Raw genomic sequence first — 12,969 nt, 5'->3', positions numbered from 1 at the left:
ACTAGCCGGCAGACGACTGGTCAACAGGGGCTTTTGACGAAGACACCTGGTTTAAGTCTAAAGGACAAGGCCGAACCTATTCTTTCTTCGCATGCCTATAATTTGCCTAGGCCATCGGCCTTCCCCGGCAAACCAACACGCTCTTTAAGAGGTTAGAATAATAGAAGACGCTTCGCTCTCAGGTTTATTGAGGGGCTTGGTGCGAATGATGCTAAACTCTCGATAATAGGGGGAGAGACTCCCTAAATTAGGCTCGGGAATTCGCTGCACAGGCTACCCCAAAGAATACACGTCTAGATTCGGCCAAGAGGCTGAGGTCACCTAGAGGGCATCCCATGCCTAAAAGAACTAGTGCGAACAATAGTAAGATGGGTCCAAGAACCTTTGCTAATGTCGCTAGGGACAGTTTAGTGATGACAGTTGTCGACAAGGGAGAAGAACAGGTCTGCATGGAATAATTGGAGTGGGATAGTCAATGGACTGTCAACAGTATACTCCGATGTCCTTGCAGAATTTCTTGGGCCCCCTCCAGTTTGTGACGATGCAAGCTGGTATCGAGGCCGATACAGACTAATTGCCTTCGGCGATCAACACTCAATTGAAATGTATCGTTGTGCGCTAAAAAAGATTGGTGAGATCTGGCCAGGTGCAGCACTAGATTTAGTCAAGAAGGAAGATATTCCATCTCGACCAATGGCGCATACAAAGGATACCAAGGATTCCCTCAGATCCTGAAGCGATACTTGGAAGACTAAGGGAATGTAATCGCAATCTTTTAACCACCGATTGGAAGAATGGCTGATGGTGATCGAAGACATGAAGTATTCGTACTAAACTTCGGCTGTCTCGCAGACCTCAACAATTCTGAAGGTGTTGTGTCCTACTATAGGTCTATAGAAGCGGTGGGGTTGGGGAATCAGGAGACGACTCAGCAGTTGTTGGTGAACACTTGCCTGAGGAACTATCGACCACCTCGCTAAAGTCTGGCGGATTGCAGGAGACTGAAAATCTACGTGCCACAATAGATACAGGAGGGGATGGCAACGAAACGCGACCCAACAAGCCCTGTGTGGATGGGTCACAAAGTTGGACAGGGTTCAAAGTGCGTGCCAGCGGGGAAGCACGGAACTCAGAAAGTACTTTGACAGCAGCAGTTAGTGAAGAATCTAAGGAGAAATCGTCCACACCGCAAGTGCCCAGTATCCTGAGGAAGAGTGGTTCCACAGGTTTCTTACCTGCCCCTGGATGCGTACGGAAGCTCACCATGACAAGTTCTAACGAATCTTGTGAGGATGAACTCCTGGCGAAATCTTAAGACGATGCTAACGCAACAACGCTGGAAGTTCTGAATCCTGACTATGGTCCGCTTTCTACAGATAAATCTCCACCATTGTAAGTCCGCTTCGGCGGCACTAAAGGCCCTTCAGATGGCTTGGGGTTTGACGTGGTTCTTATCCAGGAACCATTGGTGTGTGGAGGAATGGTTTGTGGACTAAGAAATCCGGGATTTTAACTTCTCAAAGGTACGGGGAATGAGAGACACAGAGCCTGTGTTCTTGCTAAGAGTAGTCTAAATGTTTTTCTTCTTCCGTCGCTAAGCACGGAAGATTTAGTAGTAGCCAGCCTTGAAATAAACAAGTCTCATTACTGGCTGGCTTCCCTATATATGGCACACGATTCAGAAATGCCGCCTTCTGACCTTAAGTCGCTGGTTGAAGCTGCTCTTGTAGTGAAAAAAAAGCCTCATTGTAGGAAGTGATGCTAACGCACATCAGCAGATATGGGAAAGTTCGGATGTCAACGAAAGAATATATTATAAGTTGCAATCTGGCGATTTGTAATAAAGGGGATAAACCGACCTTTTTTACCAGGAACAGATGTCCCTCGACTAAACAGAAGAAAGGCGGATTGGGATAAACAACCACTATCCCTTCTAGACTAGAAAACGAAGTGGAAACAACGGAGGATATAGACATAGTAGTCAAGCGGATCACGAAGGCCCTGAATGACTCGCTTGTGTCAGCATGTCCTAATGCCAAGCCAAGGGGCTTGGCACCATGGCAGAGCTGGTTGGTCTAAGGAAGGACTTCAGAAAACTCTGAAGTTGGTCATCTTTTATGCTAAAGACTCTTTAGAGGTTGATAGAAACATATCTTAGGGCAAAGATCCCTGGAGATCGGCTGTCGCGGCAGCAGCATGCATATAGTAAATGGGAATCCACTGAAACAGCCGTTCACGACTTAGTCGGCTACATAGAGAGTTCTCTCGCTGTCAAGGAATATACAATGGTAGCATTTCTTGACATTGAAGGTGCTTTCTATAATGTAAAACCGACGGCAATCATGAAGGAGTTGAAGTTCTTACGCATCAACTCTACCGTAAGAAAGTTTGTTAATAATTTACTTACTAAAGATGCATTACACCTGGCTTGGGATCTGTGGATCTAAAAAGATGGGTCAGTAGAGGATAATCTCAAGGAAGTGTACTGTCTCCTCTACTTTGGAATATAGCCATTAACAATATATTATTGTCTCTGGAAGAAAAAGTCGTAAAAGTGGTCGCATATGCTGATGACATGGCAATTGCGGTTGGGGGAAAGTTTCCCAGCACTCTAAGATATATACTTCGGGAAGCTCTACGTGCAACAGCAAAGTGGGCTACCGAAATTGGTCTAGGTATAAATCCGTGCAAGATAGAAGTAGTACTTTTCAGTAGGAGATACTAGTTGAGTACAGTGGTACCTGTCTCCTTGGGTGCAGAGAATGTTCCATTTACAGAAAGCGCAAAATACCTGGGTGTTTTGCTGGACAGGAAATTGAACTTCAAATCCAACATTTTGGAAAGGGCAATTAAGACCACTCTTGCCTCATACACCTGCAAGAGAGTCAATGGCAAAAGTTGAGGGTTAAGACCGCGTGTCATCCATTGGGTATATTCTGCTGTTGTCAGACCTATAATGCTATATGGTGTTGTGGTCTGGTGGACGGCGCTTCAAATATCCACCTACCGCTCAATACTTAAGCTGATTCAAAGGATGGTTTGTTTGTGCATAACAGCCGCACTGAGGACGACACCATCTAATGTACTGAATTTAATGCTAAATCTTATGCCTCTGGACATTGTGGCTACCCAAATTGCAGCGACGACTGCCGTGAGGTTGAGGGAGCTTTCTCATTGGTCATGTGGCGGCTACGGACACTGTGTTATCCTTGACACAATATCCGATGTTCCAAGCAGTGTGGATTACCCCTACCTGAGTCGCTTTTTTATAAAAATTACTGTACCACTATTCCTGACGGAACCGATTGGAACTACGATACCCCTGGTAACAGAAGTTACATAGACTTCTATACCGATGGTTCCAAAGTAAACGACCAGGTGGGCTTGGGGTGTACTCTAAAGATCTAGAACTGGTCCTATCGAAAAGGTTACCCGACCACTGCAGTGTATATCAAGCACAGATCCTTGTAATTAAGGAAGTGGTGGAATGGCTAAGATATAATGTCATTACGACAATTGGCATAAATATCTTCTCAGACAGCCAGGCAGGCATTAAATCCCAGGAGAACGTATTTCTGAACACAAAAACGGCCCTCGACTGTCGCAGATCTCTCAACGAGATGGTTGAACAGTTCAAAATTCACCTGTTCTGGGTGCCGGGCCACAGAGATATTCCAGGGAATTTTAAAGCGGATGAGCTTGCGAGAATAGGAACTACCCTACACATTCCAGGGACACTGGAATCTGTGGGTATGCCTCTAGCGAAATGCAAGTTAAGTTTTCAGGACCAGGCCCGAAGGACAACGAATGATAGATGATCAAAAAGAGGGGGCTGTGAGCATTCAAAAACCATGTGGCCTAATCTAGACTTCAAGAGGTCTACTGCTTTGCTGTCATTGGCTAGAACAGATGTCTCAGTCATTGTATCCGTCATGAAAGGTCACTGTCTAATTGGAAAATATGCTGACAGACTGAAGGTTGCTAGCAACGACTTTTGCAGAAGCTGTAGGGACATCGAAGAAGAAGAGACTATAGAAAACCTTCTGTGTGTGGGTCCTGCACAAGCAGTTAGAAGGAGTTCTACTTTAAGTATTCATTTCTTTGATAACCTGTCTGATTTAGCGGATGTGAACATTCGCAAGTTATTGGGCTTTTTAAAGCGATCTGGATGATTCAACGGTAGGAACTAGAAGGCATCTTCCTTCTTCTGTTCCTGTGGTATCACAATGGACGAAAACGTCTAAGTGAGTCTGATGGCAGACTGCCACTTAAACCTAACCAACCTAACCTATCTTTATTTTAATGTTTTGGTTCTTTGGCTCGTTTTCATTGCTAACATCCTACGAATAAAGAAAACTCTTCCATTTTGGGTCAACTTTTGTTTCAGTGTACTAACATAGGGTAAACTATATATTATAGCATAAACCACTGTGTTTTATTTGAATATTATTTTGTTGAAAATTTTGAGTATAGGTGCTAAAAAACATTTTGACGAGATGACAACCAAAGAACTGCAAGCACTCAGCACACTTTCATGAGTTATATGAATAAAAGTAATGCCACTCATTTGCAATGAGTGGCAATGATGGCGTGCAACATCATTTGCCTACACCTATTTCATCAATGGCTGTGTTATGACAACAGTATGAGAGCAATAGAGGGACACCAAACATCCTGAAATGGTACAAAAGAGCAGAGACATTCATTCAATTCGTAGTGATGGCGCTGCAGTGATGCTGCACACAGAAAAAAGGTTTCAGTCACGAAATTAATCGATCCAATTAATTTTATAATTGAAACTGCTTCAATCACGAAAGTGATAATGTTAATCACCGTTTTTGAAAAATAATTAAAAACAAAATGCAATTAGAAAATTGCATATCAATCACGAAAGTGATAATGTTAATCACCGTTTTTGAAAAATAATTAAAAACAAAATTCAATTAGAAAATTGCATTGAAATTTCCAATTACATTTTTAATTGATCCAATTAAAAAAGTATTGAGTGGTGAGTGTAAAAAACAAATAAATATTGCATTTATTTGCGGGTTCCATCGTCTAGTCGAAAATCCGTGCCAGACAAAGGTAGGCGTTTTCAACAGGTGATACAAGTTACCTACAATGGCACCTATATCCTTGGGAATGTTTCATTTACTGAAAGCGCCAAATACCTATAAATACAAAATTGAACTTCAAATCGAACATTTTGGAAAGGAAACTGTTGCCCTATACAACTGGCAAGATATTGGCAAAAGATGGGGGTTTAAACCGCGTGTCATGCACTGGGTATATACTGCAGTTGTCAGACCGTAGCAGTTTGTTGTGTTCTATTTTTCGTCTGCTTGATTCTGTTGAGTGTCAAGATCCAGGAACTCTGCGACTAAGATGGGGTGCGTCCAGAGGGATCTGGGTCTGGCTGAGCAATGACGTGTATAGTGTTGTTCCTGGTCGCAATCGGGACATACATCTTGCACGTCGGCATCAATCCTTGCTCTGTAGGAGTTGAGGCGGCTGCATCTGCAGGAACGTAATTGAGCCAGAACTATTCTGGTTTGCCGAGGGAGGTCAATTACATCAGGTGCAATGGGAGGCGGTCGTTCTCCAAAGACTACATTCACCCGTCAGTTATTTACCGCATCTTCTACCGTGTCTGCATGTCTAGACGCGCTTGATATTCCGCTTGATCTAGAGGTTCTCAATTATAGCGCTGAACCTTAACGCTCTAGATCATGTAGATCTTGTTTTGGATGGTCTCTGTGGTAACAGCCCACAAGGTATTGCTTAAACAGCATGTAGTTATGTCTTCGCACTGGTAGGATCCTTGTCTCCTGATGGAGGTGGTCCACATGAGAACTGAGGAGACCGCCCGTCGCAATTCGGAGGGTGGCATTTTGACATCTGAATATTATTCCACTGCGTGTCGCAGGGCTGACGAGACCAAACTGGCGCTGCATATATGCTATCAGGTGTTGTGGTCTGGTGGACGGCGATTAAAAAGTCCACCTACTGTTCAATACTCAGCCGGATCCCAAGAATGAATTGTTTATGCATAACAGCCGCACTAAGGACGACAAAATTTGATGCACTAAGTTCAATGATACACTTAATGCCTCTGGATAACGGTGTGTAGCCGTTGAGTGGAGCGGATGTGTTTTTATTCGCTCCTCAAAGAACAATGTCCGTATCTCGGAAGAGGTACTACCTATTACGAAAAACGGATAAACCAGGGGGATGCACAGCTCGTCCCCAGCCTTTAAGTAAAGGTAAAGTTTCTGACTCGTATTCAGACAGCGACAATGAAACAGTCATCGCAGTCGAATCGAGTGTTGAGGGCAGCGGGATGACGGGAGAAGAGAGCGGTGGCTTTGCTAAGCTCAAAAGCAGACCGAGAAAGCGATACGGTGCACGACGAAGGAGACAGAAGAGTATGTACCGGCAGCGCAATCGAGCGAAAGTTCAGGATGCTGGAAGGGATAGAACTGACATTCCAAGCACTTATACGCAAGCTGGAAATAGAATCAAATCTCCCGAAGAGCATAACATTGTTAAAATGTTGAAGAAGAAAAACAGCTCCCCGCTTTCAAGTATTCTGGGAAAACAAAGTCAGCCATCCCGCAATAGAGACTCCAGACAGTGTCCAGCGGAGGTAGACAAAATCGGAGCAGGAACGAAGGAAACGCACACGGCTCCTGAGTCTTCATGGAGGACTCTGACTGCCAAAAGGAGGCCACAGCCATGGTCGCTGCGAATGGTAAGGTGCCGCCCTCTTACGCCAGAGTGGCAAGGAAGCACAACAGAGATGAGCTGATTTATGCAGTCATCGATACCGGCTGTGCATCCGGTAGGATTCCACCAGATCATCGGTCCCAAGTGGAGGATCTGGTTAACGATCGGATTTTCGAACTAGTGTGAAACTCTGTAGAGGGTCCACCCATACAAATGATAAGCTGCGAGTATAGAGGCGACGTCTTTACGCTGCGTTTTGCATCGGCGGAATGTATTGATGTATGTCAAACAGCTCGTCAGTGGTATCCACGACCCCTGGTAAGGCACAAAGCTCGACCTGGTGGGATAGATGGACATCCCCCAGCTCACAAAGGCTACGGTCTTCATCAAGGGATGGGGCAGTAAATTCGCAATGGAACGCATGTAGGGCAAACAAAACCAAAGTTTTGTCACAGAAAATTGGGAAGTCTTCTACAAGAGGTGAAGGGGAAAGGAACTCTCCTTGTGGTTGACATTTAACAAGTCTCTGTTTCATGTTTGGCTAAAACTAAATGCATAGCGCACTACGGGACCAAGGCTGTCTTTTTCAAGTTTGGAAAGACTAGGATGGGCAGAAATCCACATATTGAGATATCAGGCCGTGCAGTGGCGGGTTACTCAATACCGCCCAACAAACAGCGGTCTGACGACGAGACAATCGCCGCCTCTCAATATTGGAAAGACTAGGATAAGCAAATATCCTAGTACTATAACATCAGGCAGTGTGGTGGCGAGAGACCCAACACAACCTTAGGTAAGGTTAGGTTTACATGGCAGTCTGAGCCATCAGAAGGAACCATCCAGATCACGTTGAACCATCCAGATCGCTTTAAGAAGCTCAATAACTTGCGAATGTTCACATCCGCTAAATCAGACAGGTTCTCAAAGAAATGAGAACCTAAAGTATTCCTACTGGGTGCTAGTGCGGCACACACACAGAAGATGTTCTAAAGTCTCTTCTTATTCGATATCCCCACAGCTTCTTCAAAAGTCGTTGATGGCAACCTTCAGTCTGTCAGTATGTTTTCCGATTTGACAGTGACCTGTCATGAAGGACACAACGACTGAGACGTCTGTTCTAGCCAGTGACAGCAAAGCGGTAGACCTTTACAAATCTAGATAAGGCCACGTAGTTTTGGAATGCTCAGAGCCCCATCTTTGTGACCAACTATCATTCGTTATCCTTCGGGCCAGGTCCTGAAGACTTAGCTTACGTATCGCTAGAGCCATGCCCACAGACTCCAGTTTCCCTGGAATGTGTAAGGTAGTTCCTAGAATCGCAAGCTCGTCCGCTTTACAATTCGTTGGGATATCTCTGTGGCCCGTCACACAGAACAGGTGAATCTTGAACTGTTCAGCTGTCTCGTTAAAAGATCTGCGAAAGTCGAAGTCGGACTTCGTGTTCAGAAATACGTTCTCCAGGGATTTAATGGCTTCCAAGATATTTATGCCAATCGTTGTAATGTCATTATATCTTAGCCATTCCACCACTTTCTTAATTGCAAGGATCTCTGCTTGATATACACTGCAGTGTTCGGGTAACCAGTTCTAGATCTTTAGAGTACATCTCAAAGCCCACCCTTTCGTTTATATAGCATTATAGGTCTGACAACTGCAGTATATACCCAGTGCATGACACGCGGTCTAAACCCCCAACTTTTGCCAATGGCCCTCTTGCAGGTGTATAGGGCAAGAGTGGCCTTTCTTTGACGTTCAATTTCGTGTCCAGCAGAATACACAGGTATTTTGCGCTTTCTGTTAATGGAACATTCTCTCCATCCAAGGAGACAGGTTGGACTGTAGGCAATTTGTATATCCTGCTGAAAACAACTACTTCTGCCTTGCACGGATTTATACCCAGACCACTTTCGGTAGCCCACTTTGCTGTTGCACGTAGAGCTTCCTGAAGTATATCTCTTAGAGTGCTGGGAAACTTTCCCCTAACCGCAATTGCCATGTTATCAGCATATGCGACCACTATTATGTCTTTTTCTTCCAGAGAAAATAATATATTGTTAACGGCAATATTCCAAAGTAGGGGAGACAGTACACCTCCTTGAGGTGTTCCTCTGCTGACCCATAGTTTTAGAATGTCCGTGAAGATAAAGTTAACTTTAACTAGCAGAGACACAAACCCATTCAATTAGCAGCACACTGTTACGAGCTTAGCAGAACTATGCTAACAATTTAACAGAAAAGATCTAAAAATAAAATCAAGAAAAATAATGAAAAATTAAAAGAAACAACAACAAGAGAACTAAAAGGATCACAAACATTGCGAATTTTGTAAAAAATTATCTAACAAAGTAATAAATGCAAAAGGAACAAATCTACAACACCAAAAAGTCGAAAGCGAAAAGTAGAAAAACTATGAGGGGTGCCGGGTACCCACTTATAGTGAAGGAAGCTCTTGATGCCTAGGATCTAAATCAAAAAGCAAAATATGCAAAAAGTCGCCAGTATTTGAGATAATTGGCATTTAAAGTTAAAGTTAGAATTAACAGAATGGCCCACTGTGCAAAAACTAAGAGGGGTGCGGGTACCCACTTATAGTGATGAAAGCTCTTGATGCCAAGGATCTAAATCAAAAAGCAAAATATGCAAAAAGTCCAGTATTTCAGATAATTGGCATTTAAAGTTAAAGTTAAAATTTGTGAAAATTTTCAAACGGCTACCTTTACACGTTCGACCACTATCGTGGTTTCGACAGACGGACGGACATGGCTAGATCGATTCAAAATGTCGGGACGATCAAGGATTTATATACTACTGAATGCGGAAGGCTATCTGGCGCCTCATCTGGCCACCGTTTTCACAGCGCGCATAGGACTTGCATATACTCCGAAAGCCTGGCAGGAGGCAAGGGTGGTATTTATACCCAAGCCCGGCAAAACAAGTTATGCGACACCAAAGGCCTACAGACCCATAAGCCTTACGTCCTTTCTACTCAAAACCATCGAACATATTGTGGATACCATGATAAAGACTAGGACATCCAGCGAACTGCTCAATAGGAGAATCCTGCGATGCCAAATCGTACACTGTCTGTTTGCATTGATATCAAGGGGGCGTTGAACAATGTGCGAACCGACACATTGATCCAATCCTTAGACCAGTGCCGGGTGGACGGGGTTCTTAGAGACTGGATAAACCATATGCTAAGAAACAGGTGCATAAATTGTGTGTCCTATGGCATAAATATAAGGGAGAAGGTGGCACACGGCACGCCACAGGGGGCATTTTATCGCCTCTCCTATGGGTGACTAAGGGGTAGGGATCCAAACGAGCTATGCAGAAGGGCTGAAATGGTCTTGCATATGGCATATGACTGGGCTAGACCCAGAGGTCTCAATGTTAACCCAGAGAAGACTGAAATATGCCTCTTCACGAGGAAGACGAAGTTGGGCCAATTTAACGCATCGTGGAGAGGAAACCGAATTTGGAAGTGTCACATTCAGGAGCGTACCGGGAAGGGTCACAGATGTTAAGCACTATGTAGACGTGCCGTAGGCTCGAAATGGGGCCTGAATCCGAGGATAGTCCACTGGCTCTACAGGAGATTGATTAGACCAATACTTCATGCTCCAGTAGTTTGGTGGACTGCTATGGTAAAAATGCACCATAAGGACCATTCAACAGGTTCTTGGTATAGGCGGAGCGATGAGGACCACGTCTAATAGGGCACTGGAGAGTATTCTAGGTTTCCGACCCATTGACATACAGATTTAATATGAGGCAGCCACTGCTGCTATGAGACTTAAGACATACGAAAAAAGGGAAGATGTTTCCGATCGGTTACCTGAGATGAACCTTGAAGTCGGGTGCGAGGCACTGCTGCCAGCGGCACAATCATGGACTGACGTAACCCTAGTATTGCCGTCTGGAAGATCATGTTACACGGATGGATCAAAGCTAGAGGACATAGTGGGCCTTGGTCTACATTGAGAACCCAGGGACTGAGATCTGTTTTAAACTGCCTGACCATAATACGGTAATGCAGACGGAGATCCGGGCGATCACGGAATGCGTGAAGTGGTGTGGTACTTACGTGAGGACGTCACTTTTGAACATCTTTACGGACAGAAAAATTGCCATAAGGGCAATAATAACCAGGACGTGAGAAGGCGAGGTTATTACTGAAAGGAAGTAAGAAGAACGTCAGTATAGCTATTGATATCATATAGGGACGCATAGGACTACGAGCTTACTTATGTAAAATCGGTGCGGCATGCGGGGAAGATGATGAGACGTTGGAGCATTTCCTATGTCATTGCCCGGCTTTCGAATCCAACAGATGCCGGCACTTAGGTGGGGACACAATACCAGACATGAACCAACTTAAGGGAGTGGCAGGGAAAACATTCCTAACTCAGATTATCTTTTTCGATGTTACTTTGTATTTAGATCGCACAACAAGCCCATTTCCTGGCTTAGGTGTTTGTCCATAGTGGCATGGGGCGGATTAATATGTGCACCCTCTTTTCAACCTAACTTAACCTAATGCCGCTGGACACTGTGGCTAGACAAATTGTTGCGACTACTGCTGTGAGGCTAAGGGAGCTTTCTCTTTGGTCATGCGGCGCCCACGAATACTCCCAATATCCCCGATGGTTCCAAACTGGACGACCAGATAGACTTCGGGGTGTGCTCTGAAAAACTTGGATTGGTCTTATCAAAAAGGTTACCCGACCACTGCAGTGTGTATGAAGCGGATATCCTTGCAATTAAAAAAAGTGGTGTAATGAATAAGATGTAATGTTATAACGAAGATTGGCATGTGGGCATTTCAAAATACGTTGCCTAATCTGGACTGCCGTTTTGTTGTCACTGGCTAGAACAGACGTCTCAGTCCTTGGGTCCGTCATGACAGGTAACTGTCTGATCGGAAAACATTCTGATATACTGAAGATTGCAAGTTACGACTTTTGCAGAAGCTGTGCGGGCGTCTCGCACTGGCTGTCAGAAAAAGTTGCACTTTTGGTTTCCATTTCTTTGGCAACTTGTCTTATTTAGCGGATGTGCATATTCGCAAGTTGTTGAGCTTTTTTAAGCGATCTGTATGGTTCAACGGAAGGAACTAGAAAGGATCTTCCTTCTCCCGTTCCTGTAGTATCACAATAGACTAAAAGGTCTCACGTAAACCCTGATGGCAGACGGTCACCTAAACTAGTGTGTGCGCCGTGTGTTTATTTTTGCAAACACACTTAAGTAACTATTCTTTTGCTATCGTTCACATCACGCTCAACGACAACAAACACCAAGCCTTAAGCAAATGAAGTTGCTGTAGTTAAGGCAACTCACTTTGTTTTGGCGCACCCATAGTACGGTTAGGTTGAAAACGGGTTGCGGATATTGATCCAGTAATCGACTTGTTGTGCGCTCTAAAAACTAAAAGTAACCTCGCAATGATATAGGATATGCTCCAACGTCTCATCATCGTCACCGCATTGCCCTACTAATTTTGCATAAGAGAGCTCGTTGTCCTATATGTCCCGTTATGATACCTAGAGTTTAATGTCCTTTTTACTTCATTTCAGTAATAGCCTCGTCTTTTCACGATACGGGTATCCCCATATGATTTTCGTCGTGCTACAGACCGTTTCATTATTCCACAGTGCTACATGTGCGTTCGTCGCGCACGCCCTTTACGCCGACTTCGTCGCCCCGAAAAGCTTCCGGCAAACCAAGTAATTTGACGGCAGTTCTCTTGCCTTCACTGCCACTTTGTCTGCTTTTTCATTCCCCCTTACTTCACTCTGGTTCGGCACCCAAACGATGCGGATTGTGCCATCCACAATGTTGCCAAATAATTCTGGACGTTTTGAACGTATAGAGATATGTATACGAAATACACATACTGACATACTGAACATTTCCGCATGTTTTTTGTAAGGTTTTACGAACTCTATTTTAAAAAAAAATCAAGCAGATTAGTCCATAAATGACGGTTTGACAAGTAGAACAAAATTGTATATACTCGAGGTGACCAGATTTCAAGCCCTATGGATTAACATTCTTATTGGAGAACACCTGAACATTGACTATTAAAAGTTTCGTCTTTATGTCTCTATCTGTACAAAAATTCCAGAATTCTTTCCAAAATTTTCCTTCCCCATAACCGGTTCGGATTCCTACCCCAAAGAAGTCTTCGTAGCAGACAGGTTCAGATTCAATATGTATAAATATGTCTGCCATTTTGGAACG

The 12,969-nt window shown here is 44.1% G+C and overlaps 1 protein-coding gene across 3 annotated transcripts in view; it reads left to right on the top strand.

Annotated features, from left to right (window-relative positions):
* The window catches only part of LOC106091540 (disco-interacting protein 2), a 386,680-nt gene that overhangs the window by 242,422 nt on the left and 131,289 nt on the right, over positions 1-12,969 (top strand). The gene's annotated exons all lie outside the window — the stretch shown is intronic.

This window comes from Stomoxys calcitrans, chromosome 1 (assembly GCF_963082655.1).
Source record: "Stomoxys calcitrans chromosome 1, idStoCalc2.1, whole genome shotgun sequence".
Classification (NCBI taxonomy): domain Eukaryota; kingdom Metazoa; phylum Arthropoda; class Insecta; order Diptera; family Muscidae; genus Stomoxys; species Stomoxys calcitrans.
This window is presented reverse-complemented; position numbering and strand designations above follow the sequence as displayed.